The 20,737-nt window shown below is 33.7% G+C and overlaps 1 protein-coding gene across 1 annotated transcript in view; it reads right to left on the bottom strand.

The window, feature by feature from the left end:
- Nucleotides 1-6,546, bottom strand: part of LOC118203426 (cytochrome P450 302a1, mitochondrial-like) — a 99,349-nt gene extending 92,803 nt beyond the window's left edge. The window contains exon 1 of the mRNA XM_035375702.2: nucleotides 6,430-6,546. The gene's annotated coding sequence lies outside the window, so the exon portion shown is untranslated. The remainder of the gene's footprint in view (nucleotides 1-6,429) is intronic.
- Between the last annotated feature and the right edge of the window lie 14,191 nt (nucleotides 6,547-20,737).

Raw genomic sequence — 20,737 nt, 5'->3', positions numbered from 1 at the left:
TATTTAACTGAATTTTATGACGCGTAAGTAGGAAGAACTTGATATTTAATTAATAAATTTAGTACACAAAACGTTAATTTTTAAAACACAAAAACAAAAGTTTTGCAAACCATCTTACTAAGAAAGCTGCACATTGATATGATAAATTGAGAAAAGACTGAAAAATATAGAAAAATGTATGCCAACACTTACCAGTTCCTCGAGAATTCTAAACACATATTGCTTTTAAAATTTTTATATAACTTTGCTGCTGAACTGTACGTAGAAAAGTGCGAAGAAAATTATGCTTAATAATAAAGCTAAAAAGACAAAAGGAAATGGGCTAACAGGAGTGAGTGCAACAGTAGACTGGTAGACTGCGAGCTCAGCGACAGCGTAAAAAAGCCTCAAGAAACTCTTTTGGGAGATTGTTGAAATCTGAAACATTTCAGATTTTTTTTTTCTTGTTAATTTTTTTTTTCCAATGCTAATCTAATTTAATTAGTCAAATGAATCTGCAGATTGAATTCCTTGAAAATGCATATATAACCTTTTAGTAGTACTTTTCTGTTATTAGTCCAAAGGGGCAATTTGCGCAGAAGGATTATTAATTTCATTTCGGCATTTTGCTCCGATTTACTATAAACGCAGATAACTTTTCAAATTGTTGCCACCAAATATTAGAGCATGTATTACATTTAAAGAAATTAAATAATGAAGAATCTGCATAAATGTATGTATGTTTCTCGCATTGTGATGAAACGAAGGTACCTAGAGCCATCCAATTTTGAATAACGTACGTTTCCACCCGTATATGGGCATCTGAAAGCCTTAATTTGGAATTTGTTTTATTATCTATTTCATATTTTGTAAAACTTTAACGAATTCTTGATTAACAATCTCAATGATTTCAAGGCGAGTAATGGCAACATTGTACGGAAAAAAAAAAAAAAAAATTATCTCCAGCGTGCGAGACTGTGTATCGGAAATTCTAAAGATATGCTCATTTTAAAATTATTTTGCGCTATTGCTTTTGAACTGAATTTTATGGTTTAAGTGCGAAGAACATGATATTTAATAAATAAAAATAACACACAAAACGTTAAAAAAACGCCCCTTTGTGCATAACGTAAAATCTAAAAGGTTTCAGATTTTTGTTTTCTTTTTTATAATATGATATTCTTCTTCTTCGCCATTTCTTAGCTGCTACCAGATTAATTGTGTAATGGACTTTCTCAGCTTCAAAAACGCAGTAAAAGTATCTTCAGAAATCACTGGTGGGTGAGAGAAAAGAAAGACAGGTGAAAGGAACAGCGAAGCAAAGCCATTTACTTGATATAAAGACATTTCGCACCCCTTGCCGTTAAAGACACCTGGTTTAAACCGGTTAGTGGATTCAACCATTAACATTCTAAATCAACCCAACAATGTTATGACAATTTTACCTGAGTCGTTCTCCTCTGCTGCCGTTGACCCTAGAAACGCTTTGATTTCCAGTTTCACTGAATGTCTCCCGATTCCTGTAAACAAAACAAGCTTAAATGTTACTGCAAATGCCCGAATATAAAGACGGCATCGCATACAAAACGATCCCCATTTTCTGAAGTTGTTTCACGAAGAAAAACAGCGTACGTCTAAAATGGCCTCACATACTACAGTGAAAGAAATATTCAGATTACATTCAACTAAAATAAAAATAAAATAACGTCGACAAAAATGTGAAAAATCTGGTATCACACGTTTCGAAAGCATTTGAATTAATGTTCCTTAGGACTAAAAATAATTAAAAACAGCTTATCTTTCGAATTTCCGATAGACAATCTAGCGCGACGGAGATAATTCTTTTTTCCCCCGTATTGTGTTGCCATTGCTCGCTTTAAAATCTTGAGTTTGTTAATCAAAAATTCGTTAAAGTTTTACAAAATATGAAATAGAAAATAAAATAAATTCCAAATTCGAGCTTCCAGGTGCTCATATTCCATTATTCAAAATTGGATGGCTCTAGGTACCGCTGTGATCTTCCAATGCGAGAAACATACATACGTTCATGCAGATCTTGATCATTTAATTTCTGTAAATATAATACAGGGCGATAATATTTGGTGGCAACATTTCGGAAAGTGATTCAGACAGTGGTTCAACGGAAAGTTCCATTTTGAGACTAATAACCTTTTTGGGATAACGCTCTTTTGAACTAAAAGGGAAATGCTAATGTGACAGTTTGTGTGATAATTTCTTGATGAATGTCTAAAGAGGAAAATTAAAATCTATTTCATACAGCTAAGGTGGAAATCTGTGAATTTATGTAATAATTATACTATTGTTTCTGCTTCGATAAAGCAAAGTAGAGATTCAAAAATTTACATGGGCATTTGATAAAGAATGGCAGGGAAGCTTAGTAGAGATTAGCATCTATTTTAAAATAATTGTAACATTAATACTATTAAAATATGTGCGCGTCTCTGTTTGTTTGTTTTAATAGCATCTCCTCCGGAACGGAGGGAAGTTGAGTTTCGAAAGAGATACCCCGGTTTCCAAAAATTCGTGGGAAGCCAATCCGACTATTCTAATGATCGTACGATTTTGATCAGCCGAGATATTAATTAAAAATTCTAAAAACGCTAATTTTCGCACCCTGCAAGTTTCTTTTTCAGCTGAACTTCACTGCTGTTCGATGGCTGCGTCAAAGCGCGTACGAGGTGGAATTTTAAAATTCCCATCCGTCTTCACTAAACAGAGATAGAGTAAAATTTTTTATGAAATAGAACTTATAAATTTTGCTTTGGCCACAGCGCTCTCATCTGCTCAGCGTTTAGATATTGTAAAAAAAGTATTGTAAAACCACAATTACATTCAATCGCAGCAAGTAAATAAGACACGTGAGCTGAAAGTGATCTAAATAATTTGATTCTTGATCACTATAAAAATGTTAATATCGATTCGAAAATTAAATGAAATATTATAAATTTGTAAATTCATGGTGTTTATTATAACTTCCAGGTATCTTCAAACGAGAACTGTAAGAAATGGAACTCCGACTTAACGCCCGAACATTTTAACTTAATATGAATGAAGATGATTTCTGATGTATAATTGTTGATAATAAGAAAGAAAAAATAAATAAAATAAATTACAATTGACCTCACTTCCGATTAAACTGTAGAGATTGGATTGGATGGATTGGATTATTCAGTTTTGGCAAAGCACATGAGAGCTATCTGCCTAAAGGGAGTAATGCCTTCGTGGAGGACTTTCTAAGAGAAACTGGCTCGTATACACCTTACACATAGGGAAAACCACGAAAACGCCCATGCAGCCAGCCCGTTCGCGGGATTCGAACCTCGGACCCCGATGTTCAGCGTCTTTACCGCTCGGCCGCTGGTGGGCCTTCTAAAAACTGTCGAGAGGTAAGTCGAGAGCTATTAAAATATTTCTGACGAAGACTATTAAAACATGGACACTCAATTAAAATATGACGGACTGATAGGTGACAGGTGAGAGCACGTCCGGACACCCGGACGGTTTACATAGACTAATCGGGTAACGCCCAGATCCCGCAACTATCTGAAGTTACAAATAGCAAAACGAAAACAATAGTCTTTCAGGGACAAAGCTCCTTAGGACTAATAAATAAATCTGAAAGTTTTCAGATTTAAACGGTCGCCCGAAAGGTTTGTTAAGGTTTTCTTCGTTCTTTCTGAGCTAACAGTCTATCTATCTACTCTTGCATTCACTCGTTCTAGCCCCCCCCCCTTTTAGCCTTATTATTAAGCATCGTTTTCTTCGCACTTACGCCATACACAATACAACATCAAAATCTTAAACATTTTAAAAGCAGCAGCATGTTTAAAATTCTCGGTGCAGTATTAAGTGTTGGCAAAACACTTTTATATATATATATATATATATATATTTTTCAGTCTTTTCTCAGTCTGTGATATCAGTGTTCAGTTTTCTTAGTAAGATAATTTATAATACTTTTTTTGTTCTTTTTATTATTATAACGCTTTGTATGTGAACTTTATCTATTAAATATCACGTTTTTCACACTTAGGTCACATGAAATTCAATTCGACAGAAAAATAGCAAAATATTTAAAAACAGCATATCTTTAGAATTTCTAATATAACGTCTCACGCGCTGGAGATAAAAATATTTTATACCGTACGGTGTTGCCACTACTCGCTTTGGAATCTTTGAGTATGCTATAAAAATTCGTTAAAGTTTTACAAATTATGAAATAGATAATCAAACACATTAGAAATTCAACATTCGGGCTTGCAGGTGCCCATGTTCGTGTAGAGGACTACGTTATTCAAAATTTGATGACTCTAGATGCCGCTGTTTTTTTCACAATGCGAGAAACATACAATCATGCAGATTCTTCATTATTCAATTTCTTTAAATGTATTACGTAGTCCTCCTTCCGAACATGGGCACTCGAAGCTCAATCTTGAATTTCGAATTTGTTTTATTATTATTTCACACTTTTTAAACTTTAGCGAATTTTTGATTCAGAAACTCAACAATTTCAAAGCAAGCAGCGGCAACACACTGTAAGGAAGAAAATATTTTTTATCTCCAGCGTGCGAGACTGTCTCTCGGAAATTCTAAAGAAATGAGCTTAGGCAAAAGTTTAAAACAAGCGTGGTAGCAGAATGGTCTATTAAATGACCGTGCAAAACATGCTGTATGAAGTATGCTTTCGTGGAGAAGCTTTCTGCTGTAATCTCTGTGATAACACAAGCGAAAGTGGTCCGTAGTTATAATACTCATGGTAAAACCACCAAAAGCCTCATGCCAAACCAATCAGTTACACCGTCGAGAAAAAATCCAAGCAAACTACCACAGCTTAGCCATTCAGACCACTGCTCTTTGGGGTCTAGATGAATTTCCTGGAGTGGAAATTAAGAAATCATCGACTAAAGATAATAAGCTTAGAAGTAAAAATATTAAAATAAGAAATAATAATAATACTCACGCGTTTAAAAAATGTTGAGCAGACTGCTAAAAGTAAAATATTAATATATCATTTAACTTTCAGCTACATCAAGGAGAAACTCAAAACATACTGCTCATATATAGCGACTAGAGCGTTATGTAACTGCCCCAATATCCTGGATAACACAAATCTGGATTATGTTAGTAACAATTAGACAATAAAATTAATTCTGGTGAAAATGTGCAGAAAGATAAGCTTGAAAATGCATAGGGAAAAAGTGACCTAGATTTTTCCCCAAAATTGTTAAATTACTAAAATAATTTAAACGAAGTTCGCTACGAGTTCCATTTAAAATATTTTAAATATCGATGTATTTCTGAGGATTTTAACACCTGAAAATAGTTTTTATTGAGTTTCATATAATTCTTAAGGTTTTGCTTAAAATGTTCCTCCCAGATGATATCTCTGTGCTTAAGCAGATAGCCCTCAGCGTGTGCTTGTTAATACCCATATAACGAAACAAAATTTTTTGTTTCATTATTTCCCCTCCCTATTAAGTGGATAGCTCTCGCGCGCTTTGCTAGTTGACCAATCGAACAAACAAATTTTGTTTCATTATTCAATTTTTTTTTTTTTTTTTTTTGGAGGCTTAAGCAATATAGCCTTTGCTTGTTCTACCAATTTCCAAGCAATAAATTACATTTAATAAGTTATCAAGATTTCAGACAACTCTGAAACGGATATGGATTTCAGGAGCGAATTTTAAAAAAAAATTCTGAAAGCTTTCATATTTCATATTACGATCAAAGGAGCGTTTCAACGTTTTGTGTGTTACCTTCAGTTATTAAATTTCGTGTTCACTTAAAGCAAATAAAATTCAATTCAACAGCAATTTCACAAAATATTTAAAAACAACACCTCTTTAAAATTTCCGATATACAGTCTCGCGCGCTGGAGATTTCCCCCCCCCCGTACAGTGTTGCCATTGCTCACTTTGAAATCGTTGGTTTGTTAATCGAAAATTCTTTAAAATATCGCAAAATACGAAATAAAGAGAGAAACAAATTCGAAATTAAAAGTTCGGCGTTCCGGTACCCAGGTTCTTTTGGAGAATTACGTTACTTAAAATTTGACGGCTCTAACTGTCGTCATTTTTTCATAATGCAAGAAACATACAAACATACATTAATGCAGATTCTTCATTATTTAATTTTTTAATATAATACAGAGTAATAATATTTTGTGGCAACAATTTAAAAAGTGATTCGCCGTTTATAGTGCCACGCCAGAAAATGCCGTTTTGAGACAAATACACCTTCTGGGATACCGCCCCTTTGGGCTAAAAAAAAGTATGTCATATTGGGGCCAAAACAGCATGCTTTATCCTCAGTTACTTGTTGATTTAACTATTGATTGATGATTAGGAAATAAATATCTCAATTAGTCTCTTACTTTCTCGCTAAAAATAATATTTGACAGATCAAATAGAAAGACAAAATTGTGCTTACCTCTTGGGATATTTAGGCTGTCATCCGTAAGCATCCGCGACTGCGGGGCTGAGTAGTGAAAACTTGGAACAACCTCTGAAATGAAACATCGCAAGCGACCCTGACCTTCCATCAAACAAGTGTGCTCTAGTACAAGCTGAAAAGGCAGGTTCGGGTTTACCAATAATTCTCATTTATCGCCATGAGCTGTCTTCTCTAAAACAAAAGATAATTGAAAGTTGTTCGCCCAAATTTATTTCCGGATTTAATTACTATATGTATCTCCCATTTATAATCTTGTGCTTTAAATGTTTCGGTTTGATTTAGTGGTGTAAAAACACACTCTAATAAACAATTTTATTTTATTTTAAGATGTAAAAACCTGGTTTATTATGTCTTCTCATTAGCATCCTAACATTGATGTTTCGTTATGTAGTACATGGCGGGCACTAAGCCAAACTCACAAATCACATGTTTTATTTTTAACGTACAAACACTTCCCCCTTTTTTTAATGTATATTAAACCTATAAAAGAGCTACTTTATAACCTCACAAGAAATATGATTTCCCCCCCCCCACACACACACATGCTTCTGAGAAATACTATATAAAGAAATAATTGTATTCGATTTTCTCAGAATCAAAAGTATGTCAAATGTTGAAATGCATTTTGTCAGATTTTTGATTTTGGTGCAGTACTAATAATACTAAAAGTCTTTATGTATTATAACCTCGCTGAAATATTTCTTCTTTCAGTATTGCATTTAATGAAATTTATATATTTGACAAAAATGTATTTGCAAAAGTGAGTTTTCTTAGCATTTTGGCTCTCCTTTCAAGCTATTCAGCAATTTCACATATTTTCAGTTTAAAGTGCTCAGATTCGTGCCATCTAACCCCTCGATGCTTCCCCCCCCTCCACACACACACAACACATATTTTTAGGGTCAGATTAATTTCTCCAAAGACATATTTTTCTTTTACTATTAAGATTGGGATTCTGTATAAATTTTGCAGTTACTTACTCCAGTAATGAAATAATTAAGGCAATAATACACAGGCCGTACGTATAGCCGATCTCCATCTCTCCCATCTCTACTATTATTCTGGAAGGCAATTATCCGGTTCGCACGTTCTTTTTTCCAATAGATTTAAAATTAATTTTGCGATTAGTTTTTCATTTTTTTTTTTTTTAATTTTCCTTAGGTTAAATTGATAAAAAAAAGATAAAACACACTACGTTATGTGTTATATGAAGTAATAAAATTAATCTAAATAAATATGTATGGCACGTTTTTGTCCTATAAGAAAAATTCTTACCTTGAAATTCAATAATTATGCATATAATGCACTGAAATCTGGAATTCAAAATATTTTATCAGATAACTATAACATATTACTACATATGGCAAATATTTTAATATTTCAGTAACAGTTCATCACTTATCGCATGGAAAATATGTACTTTACGAATATTAATAGAAAATCTGTTGTAAATTACGTAATGACATGGCTAACTGTTCTTTGTTAACTCCTGGAGTATTTTAAGAATATAAATATTTTTTTTTTTTTTTTTTTTTTTTTTCTTTTAGACCACAGATTCTCAAACTTTTTTGCTTGTGGATGCACGGAGTCCTAACTAACTAAGCATGTGGACCCTCATATACGCTTTTGTAACATTGCTAAATGAAATTATTATTTGTAACTTATAAAAAGGAAATAATAAAACAATTCCAATATAATATCAAAAAACAAATTACGGATTTTGAACATTTTGATTGATGAAACTGAAACATGTTTTTACATACAGGTGCAGATAAAAACAAATCCGAAAATGGACAAATCTTAAATGAGTTGGTCTTTAAAATTAAACATATTTTTTCCTGCACCCATTTAAACTTATTTTCTCGAATTATTCTGACTCAAAGTACCGATACCTCAAGGAGAGTTGAAAATGACATCAAAAATTGCAAATTTTGAAATGAAATACTTTAGTCAATTTTTGTCGTATGGGAGTCAAACTTTTTTTTTCATAATGAGTATAATAAGTTTTTAATTAATTCATATTTTTTTCATAATGAGTGTAAATTATATTTTTTCGTAATGAGTATGTAAGTATAAGAACCGGGAGACCGCATCAAAAGCTAGATTTCGTTATTTGTTCGGGAATTTTGCCAAAACATGAATATTTGCGTCATTTAAAACACTTCCGTAATTGGAAATATATCATTATGACTAATGATCGCAAAAATAAAGAACGGTAAGGGAGTGGATGTATAAATATGTTATTAATTGTGATACTTTAATGCTTAGAAGTAACCGGTACTTTTAACTCTGGCAGTTGTAAACAGCTGAGTGTAGATGCAAAGATGACGATGACACTACTGAATTCGAAGACTCACAGTCTTTATTTTTTCACATCAAATCAATTTATTTATCATAGTTAAATACAAAATTTTTTTATGTACACGGGTTAAACACAATACTACGTTATCTTAGATAAAAAAACAAAGGATGACAATTAAGCATAGCAGCGAGCACATGTTTTGCAAGGCAGGAGAAGTTAAAAAATGGATGACATAATTGCTCGCGAAGCGTTATTTATACTAGGGAGGTGCATATGTATAGCCAAGCTTCCATTGGTTAGTTTTTAGTTCTCTTTATAAGCAGCGTTATATAAGGGTCATATAATTTTGGAAAGGTCCCGAATTTGGGAGAAAAGATAAACTTGCGGGGGGGGGACATAAAATTTAGAATAGTCAATTTTGGGACTGCCAGTTACGTCTTTTCGTATTTTATTATACAGTTAAACAGTTTCGTATTTTATTATACATATTTTATTATAAGTCTTTAATCCGGACGTTCATAATCCGGAATGATCTATAATCCGGACATCAAAGCTACAAACTTTCTGCGCATGAGTAAACGCATGAGCGTATGCGTTTACGCATGCGCGTTTAATGTATAACGGACGGTATAAGCTAAGCTAAAATGATCTAATTATCTATTTGAGCAATTTTATAAAAGTTAGCTTGAACTTTCGATTATGTCAAAAAGAATTTCCGATTCTGGAGCTGCCAAAGGATCTACAAAGCGAAAGCATGTTTCGATGTCCAACAAACAAAAAGTGGAATTGCTGCAAAAAATGGATAAAGGCATATCCTTTGTTTCTCTAACCATTCCGAAATCAGTTTATCAATTTCACGCTGCTCTGTGGGGGGGGGGACATCGCGGCGCGCAATGACCTGGAAGTTGATCTGTCAGCACTATCCTCATCTTCAGGGCAGATGTTTTTATTTTATTCGGCTTATAATTCCTTCCGTCTTTGATATGATTTAAATCAAATTCCTCGTCATTATAAATATCACGAATACACATCAAATAGTTTTCTGATTGCATTTTTCTAATTTCGACTATGCGTAATGTATACTTTACGCATGCGCGCGTTGAAAGAAATGTTTAATAAAGTAAACAATTAAATATTAAGCTTTTTTTTGTAAATTTTGATACCCTTTAGATCATAATTGCTCTTTATTTCATAAATTATGGTTTCATATTTTTAATTTTATAATTTCTGCATGCCATCTTACCAGATTTAAATTGATGATCTATAATCCGGAATCGCCGAAGTCCCTACGAGTCCGGATTAAAGACTTTTGACTATATATATGTTTAGTAGATTGCAATAAAAAGAACCGAGATGCACAATTAGATGTTATAGCAATCTCCTATACCAAATTCCTACGTTCTACGGCTAATAATTTTTTAGTTATACTAGATACATACATACATATACATATGTAGCGAAAAAATATATTTTATATCCCATTTTGGGAAAAAGAGTCTTTTGTTCTGTCTCTATGTGCAGATGTCATGCAAAAAAAAAAAACTGTACAAATCGATTCGGAAACCGTCAAAATGGATATTTCTGCTGAAATATGATACCCGACATTTTTCAAGTTCGTTATAATACTTTCTTTACTTCGTAGAAGGAGGTAAAAATATAAAATATATTATTTCAAACATCACATACAAGTTTTAAACTATTAAATAGATTCCCATTAAGAAAGCAGGCCTTATTAATTATAACATCCTGGCTGACTTTTTATATCAGCATATTAATATCTGGTTTGATATATTAATAATTTATTCAAGTTAAATGCAGTCCTGATTAGAATCCTAAATACTGTCCTAATATATATAATTTTGATTCATTGAGGATCTAAATTGGATTCAAATTCTAAACCAGGGATTCAAATGATTTCACAGTCAGAAAGCTAAACCAGGTTATGTCTCAAAATCGCCGATCAGCGTCTGGATGGATAAAATTTAGTTCGGCCCAGAGGGACGAAATGATTAGCTTCATGAGTGTTTTCGTGGGTTATCTCATCGTAGTGAATACGAGTTAACCCTAAGAAAATTTTCCGTTAAGACATGTTTTTTCTTGGGTAAATAGCTCCCGCGCACTTTGCACGATTCAATAAAGGAGCAAGTAAATAATGTATTTGAATATAAGAGTGCAAGCAGATTATTGAAAGTTGGCAAATATGAATAAAAAAATAAATTTTTTTCCTCTGCCCGAACTAAAACTTTCTAGAATAATTTATTATTATTATTATTTTTTCCTCAACTAACTTTCAATGCGCAATTAACATACTTAGTCTAATCAAACTATTCCTTGTCATTGTTGAAGCCCACCAGCGGCCGAGCGGTAAAATCGCTGAACAATGGTAGTTCAACCTGGAGGTCGATTCTAGGCGAACGGGTTGGCTGCATGGGCGTTTCCGAGTTTTTCCCCTTGTGTACCGTGTGCACGAGCCAGTGTCTCCTACATAGTCCTCAGGAAAACATCCTTCCCCTTAGACAGATAACCCTAGTGTGCTTTGCTATAATCTACCAAACCAAACCAAAATGTTGAACCAAAATGAAAACCAAAGTGTTGAACGCAATAAAATTTTTATTCTGAGCAGGATTCGAGATAAATTTTCGATAGTACTCGTGATACATGGTTCAGAAAAAGATATAAGAATATTTTTTATTATTATTATTTTTTTATTTTTATTATTTTTTTTAAATTATTTTTTTATTTTTTTAAAATTTTTATTTATTTATTTATATTTATTTATTTATTTATTTGTGCGGGGAAAATTCATCTGTTGTTGTTATTTTCTTCATATTATCGATCTTTACTTTCTTCTCTTTCCAAAATTATATCAAAGTTCTATTTCATTATCAAAATTTTCTAAATGGTAAAAATCGCGGAAGAATTTAAATTTTTTTGTTGTACCCTTTCACTAGCATTTCTAACATAGCCACAGGGTACAATAACAATAAAAAAATGCTGGTAAATCTCACAATGATTGAGGAGTCCAAATAAGGTATTATAGCACTTTTTTTAGCAATAGCACATTTTCCAAAACTAATTAATTCTAAATGTTGGAGAATTTGAGCGATATTGTACTTTTATAATCCTTGATACTTGCAGATCAAATGTTTTCAACATGAGCCGATCGTGAAGTGGTTAATGACACTGACTGAGCACTCGGGTTCAAATGCCGAAGAAGGCATGGGGCATGAATGTTTGTAAATGTAGGGCATAGGGCACTCTAAATATGCGTCCAGCTGAAAGTCCTCTCGAAAGGTTGGCGTAGGGAAGAAGAGGTGGAAGACGCTCGCACCCGTCTCCCCGGGGTGCTTTTCTTCACAAGTGGGGCGAAACTGACCAAAGACGTACTGTCACCTGACCTATATGAGGCCAACGACAGGCGCAATCTTGCCTTCTCGCCAAGATGGGCTTGCTTTGATATCAAACAAGCGGAATAGGTCACAACATTATGTTTTCAGCAATAATAGTCGCGAAAGCTAGAATTTTCTGGCATAAAACATCTACTGCTTTACGTGTTCTTTCACGATAATTCAAATTCTGTTTAAATGGTGCACATACTGCAGCGTGTCTAGATTCCAAGATTAAGTTTTAGCCGCAGGTTAAAACCGAATACTTTTCAATTAGTCTCACGCATACAATAAATTCAGAATTCGTCGCCGCACAGAGTTATTATTCGAGGCACAATTAGAAGCAGGTTTTTTTATTAGAAGAGTTACCTTCTTTTGATAACACTTCTGTTCCTAGAATCTTATTTGAAAAATGCTGTTTGAGTACGTTGACATTTTTCTACTTCTGGGAACAACGTTGTCACACAAGGTTGGAATTTGTAATACACATATTTTCTTCACAGAATAAGCTCACAAAAAGTGTTTATCACATCATTTACGGAAACAATTTTGAAGATAGATCATAAGCAACGGAAAACTCCATCTTTCGCATATCTTGAAAACGAAAATTTAATTTGGCGAGTGGAACTTGCTTTTTATTCATTGTACATGTATGTGTAATATTATAAGTTCTCTGCTTACTCTCCACCAACGTCAACTTTGCTCCTATCTAGGTATTCTTACCATTTACACAGTTGTTATTTTGAAATGCTTTAGGACTTTGAAAAGGACTTCAATCTAAAAACATTCTTGTGGAGTGACAAAACTCTCAATGAAAGTTCTTATTGGGAAGGTTAGTGCCTCAAGCACAGAACCCTGGTTTCTGCACCAGTTCATTGAGATGACAGCAGCAAATGTATTTCCTTTATGTAGCTTAAATAACTCACAACTAAATTTACAATTCCTTTTTACTTCCTTGTACGAAGTAAAAAGGAAGTATTGTAATCGCGAAAAGCTTCAGGCAGCATATTTCAACGAAAATATCCACTTTGACCGCTTTCGAATGCAATTTAACGATGTTTTTGCGTGATATCTATATGTAAGGACAGAATAAAAGACTCTTTTCCTCCAAAAAGACTAAAAAAACTGCTTTAAAATGAATTCTGAAGAGAATTTTTCGTGGCGTCTGTACAAATGTATGTACGTACGTGCGTGCGTACGTACGTACGTACATATCTCGCATAACTCAAAAACGAGAAGCCTCAGAACGTTGAAATTTTGTATATAGGACTGCTATAACATGTAGATGTGCACCTCGTATTTTGGTTGCAATTGGCCGCACCAAACGTATATAAATATATTTATATATATATCCACTCTGTTACCCGGCTCAGTGATCTCAGTTTCTTTACTATTATATGTTTGTAAATTGTACCTTTTTTTGCTTTAAAAAATGATTGAATTATGTTGTTTTTATCTTCCGGTTAAAGTTTTTATGCCTTTCGTAATTCTGAAAGCAATATTTGTACAATTATCAACAATTTAAAAGCTGTTTAAATGCGGTTAAGTTTTAAATAACATGGCGGACATATTTGTTTACATTTGAAACAGCAGAATTCTAGATTTGTTGCCAATCTAGAGAGACTCAGCTTCGCAACACAAAAATAACGCCTTCATTTATTATTGCGAATTAAATCATGCTTAATCCTTTCTGGAATTTTTTCGAGGAAATAAGTGTTTAAGATTTACTTCGTAATTTTTAATGCAGATATTTTGAGTTTTTATGTATTTTTGCCTTGTCGCGAAGTGAGAGCTGAATTAATTGAATGAGAAATACTAAATCGTCTGTGAAAAACTGTTTCTTTTCTTTTTTTTTTTTTTTTTTTTTTTTTTTGCTTAATTTCTTTCATACCTCGTTTTAGCTTTATTATAGTATTTGAATAGAACATGTGGCAACGATAATTCTTCAAATGATATAAATTTTGTGCATTCAGAGTGTCGTTATTATAGTACACAAATATAGTGAATTTTAAAGAGTGCATTTATTCTATTGTGGTTTATGCGCTGTCGACGAAGTAGATTTAATTCAATCCAATCAATTTAAATGAAATTCAAGAAAAAATGCGTATAATTGAATATTCCGTACAAGGAAGTCATGTGGTGTAGACATCAGATTTTTTTTTAAGCCTCATCCAGGATTTGCATATGTGGGCTTCCTGTCATCAGTATTGTTTTTTAAGCTTTGTTTGAGCCTTTTCCAACTGAGAATTTAGACGGAATCGCAGAGATTTCACTCAGAAAAACTTTAATTTTTGACAAAAATGTTGATGATGTACCAGCTGGAAACGACTCTGATTTTGTTCCACTGGCAGTTGTAACAGATTTGCTCCCTGGAGACTGCATATCATGTGACAGTCCACTAGTAGAAACAGTTAGGCTTGTGGTCAGGGACTTCTATAACAAGAACATAATTTTCTCAAACTGCACTGCTGCAACAAAACGAGAGTCTTGAAATAAATCTCTGTTCACTGGCCAAACTCCTGTTTTAGGAAAACCATTCATTGCCATTCTACTGCTGCTGCTTGTACATATGCTTTCCCAAATAATCTTGCTATATAGAACTCATTGATTTTCTAATTTTCCTTCTCTCCGTTGTTTCTGTCGTAGAAACTTGTTCCTTAATGTATTTAATCTATTTATTGTACAGATACAATTTTAAAACTACAAATAAGCATTAATTAAGCAAGAAGTAATGAAAATCATTACGACAATTTCAATAAAATATTTATTTTATTCACGAATTAAGAATACTACAGTTTAGATTAATAGCTTGTAATTATTTTTATAGCAATGAAAATGATATCATTATCTAATTATAGATTTAATTACCCCTGATAGCTTTTTACTAAATGAGGTACAGTGACATTTTATTCTTCAACTTGAAGAAGTTACAAAATATTAGCCTCGATATGGTTTTCTAGTTGGGCCACTGGCTCATATCACAACAACGCTGGCTGGTTCACTGAAGGCAATTAGCAATGGTATGTAATATGTCCGTGCTTTTGGTTACAACAAGGCAAACAAACATTGTCATTATACCCAACTAATGCTGATTAAATACAGTTTTAAATGTTATCAGTAATAACTAAAACGTTATTGATGTCTTACCTGATACCGGTATTTTTTTAGATTGATGAATTAGAAGAAAAGTACAAAAATCTTATTTTCTTGTAAAGCAGTCTTGTTTGAGAGTGGATCTTCTCCCAGTCCAAATGACGGTTTTGAAGCTTCATCTGGTATATAAAACAGTCAACAAGTAGTGTGGTGTAGTGGCCGAAACCGCTACGCAAACTCTGGGTTGTGACACAGGGTTGAAATGAACTTCTAACTCAAGTTTTAATAATAACCTGAATTTTAATAAGATGAAAACCTTAACAGTTGCATACCTTCACACTATGGGACTTGGATATATTTAGTCCCGTAATTTCAGAATTTTGTTTCAGGAAAAATGCTCTAACGCATTATACACGAGGAATGATCGTTCTTAGCAGGTGAACATGCACATAGCTCGAAACAGGAAAGTTTTTTCTCTCTTCTCAGGAAACCACCTTATATATATCTCTGTGTTTACTTGCGCTGAACTCCCAGGGGGAAATGATTCTTTCACTCATACATAACAAAGTGTCCATCTCTTGACCCTGATGAAAAGACTTCTTTTATCTCTTTGTCTACGGGAGTGACCCTCGAGGCTTCAACCGGAATCATTAACAAAGGCACAGGATTTCACCACTGATGCAAATTATTGCACTCTGAAATCACTCATCCTAGACAAAGAACCTTTATTCCACCCTATCACAGTAAGGCCTACTGTCAGATTACTAGAAAATAATGGAGGTGGCACAACGAAGGAGCCGGACCATCGATAGCAACCTTACCTTATTTTAAGTTTAAATAATTTGTACGATTTTCAATATTACTTTTTAATAATAGCCGACAGATAGAAAAACCATCGGAATTTGCATCTGAAATTTCTATTTACGGCATAACAGAACATGAAGAGGTAAGTTCTAGACAAACTTTATTCATTTATCTGGAGAAAATCTCTTATTCGGAATCGTTGAGGTCCTGTTGCTGTCAGTTAAAAGAGATTCTACTCAATTTAAAATACTCAATCACATTTCTCCACTGAAATCTCAAAAAATCATTCAATTTATTTCTCTGAAATGTTTTCTCTTTCCAAAATTAAATGCTTTTTATAAAATGTAAAAGCCGTAGAAGTCAATTATTGATTCATCCCTGAGTGGGAGAAATGTTTGCTTTAAATTAGTGTCAATTGAGTGAGAAAAGGTTAGGTGATTACGTTCTCAGATGGATAACAGTTTGAGCATCGCTCTTGACAGCGTGTTTTCAAAACTCCAGGAACGTGGAATTTAAAAATTCTGTGGGTGATGAACGCACAAACAAAGTCTGTTTACTTCTCATCATAAAACCGGATGTGCTACCAATTACACTACGAAGGCACACAGTGAGAAACAAGAAAGTTTCTCATAAAGTTGGGTGAAAGGATATCTTACACGGTCTTAGATTAAAGAATAAATGCTCAGCATTCTTTAAAGGAAGTTGTGAGGCACTTACTCCCTCCGTGGGCCTTTGTGGTGTAATTGGGAGTATGTCCCTCTAGCAATTGGGTGAACCGGTGTTCGAATCCCGACGACGGCATTACACATTTTTCATATTTCCTGCTTAAAAAAAAGTTAATTTCTCTGCCAATGGCGCTCGAACTAAAAGGTGGTTGACAACAATATGTCACCACCAGGATTTGGAATTGGGTCTCCCCCTCTCCAACCCCTTTAAAAGTGGGATATGTAAGGAATGTTTTCCCATGTTCCCCCATCTCTTACCATGTGCCTCTGTGTTGTAACTGGAGGGACGACTGTTTATCAGTCGCGAGGTCCAGTATTCGAAGCCCGATGAGGTTATTGCACATTTCTCATGTCTTCTGCGTTAAAAAACCTAATGACTTTGGAAAGTAAATAAGATAACTTTACTAAAAATATGTGGTTTCCTTTAATTTAAATAAAAAGTTATTGTTTTGAATCTTTACTATCACTTCTCTCTTTCCGTTTTCCCCCAGAATGCAAATTAGTTTGTGTATTTAAGTGAGGTTTTGAGATTTATAAGACAGAGCGTGTTCTGACCCTTGAAGGCCACATTACTAGATTATTACTCTAAGATAAGAATTCCAGTCTTCGGCTTTGCGCTATACTTGCCGATACACGCCGGTGAAATCCGAGCCAATTTCACGTTAAATTACTCTGTGTAGCCTTTCGCTATTAGTAACTAAATTTAGATGTACCTTTGAAACCTTGGATTCTCTCCATAAATGTTGGCGTATTTGTAAGCAACTTCAGTTCTCTCCATAAATGAGGCGGATTTGTAAGCACCCAAGAGTGCCTTCTGTTCAACCTTAGTTTTAAATAAAGCGTGTTTTATACCCTTCCTAAGTCTTATATTTTCAAGTACTTTTCAAGTACGTTGTGGCAATTCTAAACTTAGAGATAAGTCTCTTGGTGTTTACGAAGTTGGTCACAAGTTACAACAAGTGAAAGACATATAAACCTTATAAATATACCTCATAAATATATAATATAAATCTTATAAAAATATAATAGCATAACCGATAACGTACTGAAAAGTACCTTACCTCCGCCATATTAACACTTCCACTACAAATCTTCATGCAGTTCCAAACTGTAGTTATCAGTTTTATTTTCACAGAAGCAAATATAAAGAGGAAACGCCAGGAAAGTTTCGCAGTTCATTCTTCATTGTCGGCTGAATCACGGTCTAAAGTACGACAAACACATTGAAACGAACAGGAACACAGCCTTCAGTCTGTAAAGGTGAAGACAGCTTTACGGCAAAACACTAAAGTACATCTCCCAACTCGGTCGATCGCTCTCAAGTTAATCTCTTAACTCAAGACACTGCTTTCTCTCCGGACAGGCAGGGTATATATAGCTTTAACTTACCTTTCAGAATATTCCCGAGCAAACCACTAAAAATGCTTTCTAGAATGTTCTCACTCCGTCTATGGCATATCGCCAATTCTGACGCTTAAATTTCGATTCCAGATGGGTAATTTTGTGCCAGGTCTGGCAACCTTGCCTTTTCCCTGACATTTTCTGACACTCTAAGCTTGCCGTTGAATCACGCTGTCCCGCTGGCAGACTTCTTTCCCCGCTCCGGGAGAGGAGCTTCGTTTTAAACCCGCTTTGTGGGGAAGCTATCTCACTGCGCAGCCACTGGTCATTTCGCAATAATATTATCCTATTGCCAGCTTATAGTCATTTCGCAAATTCTGAAAAATTGAAATTATAGTTAAACTTGAGTGTTTGTATTGATTAAAACGTTCTGCGTGTCAATTCTTCTTAAAACTATTCAAATAGGTAATTTTCTTGAATATTATCAGTAATAATATTATTCATTTATGTACGGGTTTATGTTTTCCTCTAAAATTCAACAAAGGATATATTTTTTTAAATTCAGGTATTTTTGCAATTCATTGTAAACTTTATGATGCTGTTTTGTACTAACTTTATTGAAGCTGTTAAAAATAATTAACGGTCGTCTGAGTCCTTTTCCCAGCAGGCCTTGCGGCAAATGTTTATGAAAATTAGACTTTGGATTTAGGTGTAACATATTTTCTTGCTTACTAGGCTAGTTGTTTCTTTCCTGTACTCGGATTAATTATGCATTATTGTTAATCTCGGATTAATTACTGTTCTCGAATTTTTCAGTCTAATATGCTTTTTGTGTGTGATGTTAATAAAAATCAGAAAAATCTAGACAACATGATTTTCAAGACTCTCGGTCAATTTTCTAGTGAAGATAAGTGTGATTTTTTTTTTTTTTTTTTTTTTTTTTTCAGAAGCTGCTATTCATGTGCATGGATTTCATAATTTACGTTGGTATCGTATCATTCCAAAAGTATAATTATTACCAGTCGTTGCTAAAATAAAATCCTGGCAATGACTTTTGTGGATACAGTGTACAATAAAATTTATATTGCTTCAAAAAAAGAACAAGGCTTAACAGATAGCTCAATGACGGGTAACTTCTTTCGATCCGTTCTTTAGTACTAAGATAAATGTATAAAGAGAAGCATTATGTCATAGATTTAGTAAAATTGCCTTATATGATACATGACTCATGCTTTGTCATTCTATTTTCATCCATAAATATCGTCGTTCGGACGTCTGCAAAGAGCAGCGTTTCTGGAGCTCAAATGAATGATCTCTAGTTCTTTTTACGAATGCACCGATATTCAGTTTTTGATATCATCCATTTCCTCTGATTTTATTTGAAGGGAACAAGACCTTCATAACGTGTATTCAAAAGCTTTGGAACTGGATTACTATAGAAATTATGGTTTATTGCTTTGGGAAGAAATTGTATATAATGATACAATTTCATAACCATAATAACCTATGTTTTCGGAGGGGGAACTTTGGAGATTTTTCCGAAACACCAGTCAGAGCTCGTTAGTAATTTTTAGAAGCTTTATATTAATGTCAAATAGTGAATTTGAATAAATGGAATTTATGAATCATAGTTTTATAAAAGCCTTTTGATGACTACTAAGTCTTTCATAGTTTAAAGTACTGGAAAAATATTCGGTGAATCTTTACATTATGGTAACTTAACTATTTTGGGGGGGAAAATTTGACGACCAACCCTGCTACTGCAACCTGCTAGTTTTGTTTTAGACGCCATTTTGTTTTCCCGAAGTAAAGGCATGTTTCTTTTTTTTTTTTTTTTTTTTTTTTTTTTTTTGTGTTACTCAACATTTTTTCCAACAATCTGCTAGCCGAATTACGCTTATACTAGAACTTTTATGGAACAAAAATGCTTAATCATAACGAAGATTAGGTGCGAAATTGGGAGAAAGTGCAGAATCGCAAACTGATTCCCGCGGTTTTAAGAATTGCAACACGGTATCCATGTACACGTCGACCAATTTTCATTTAAAAAAATATCCCAGAATTTCTCAAAAATGGCATTGCGCACACTCTTGACTTTATCTATGTACACATCGACCTATTTTCACTTAAAAAGTCAAAGAAAATTGACAAAAATCCAATTCATCTTATTCTTGTAAAAAGCGCCAAACAAATAAGTGGGCAAGTCTGCACTCTAGCAGCGAAATTGTTTCTAAATGCTTATTAGCTAAAATCACGATCGGAATTTTCCGGAAAATGTCACATTACATGTCTCATGATCTCTCATTTCTCTGAGACAAAATAATCTGTGATTCGAACTGTGTACTTCTCAGATTATTGCTAAAGTCCTAGCTAGTAGCCTTTATCGCCTTAACAAAATATCACCAAACTACCTGTTACCATATTCTAAAGATTAGCCAAATAATCATATGCCTTTTTTAATGTTTTATAACGTAAAATTTCCGACTACAGAAATTGAGAAAGTGATTCTCTGTGCGCAATATGCATAAGCTATTAATCTGGTAATTAAATATTTAATTATAGTCAAATGACCTTATATAATAAAAATTTCCACATTCCCTCTTAATACTGAATTTATTCTCCGAAAATGCTTT

The sequence above is a fragment of the Stegodyphus dumicola genome, chromosome 3, assembly GCF_044657685.1.
Source record: "Stegodyphus dumicola isolate Sdum_Otavi_A_Nest chromosome 3, ASM4465768v1".
In the NCBI taxonomy this organism is placed as follows: domain Eukaryota; kingdom Metazoa; phylum Arthropoda; class Arachnida; order Araneae; family Eresidae; genus Stegodyphus; species Stegodyphus dumicola.
This window is presented reverse-complemented; position numbering and strand designations above follow the sequence as displayed.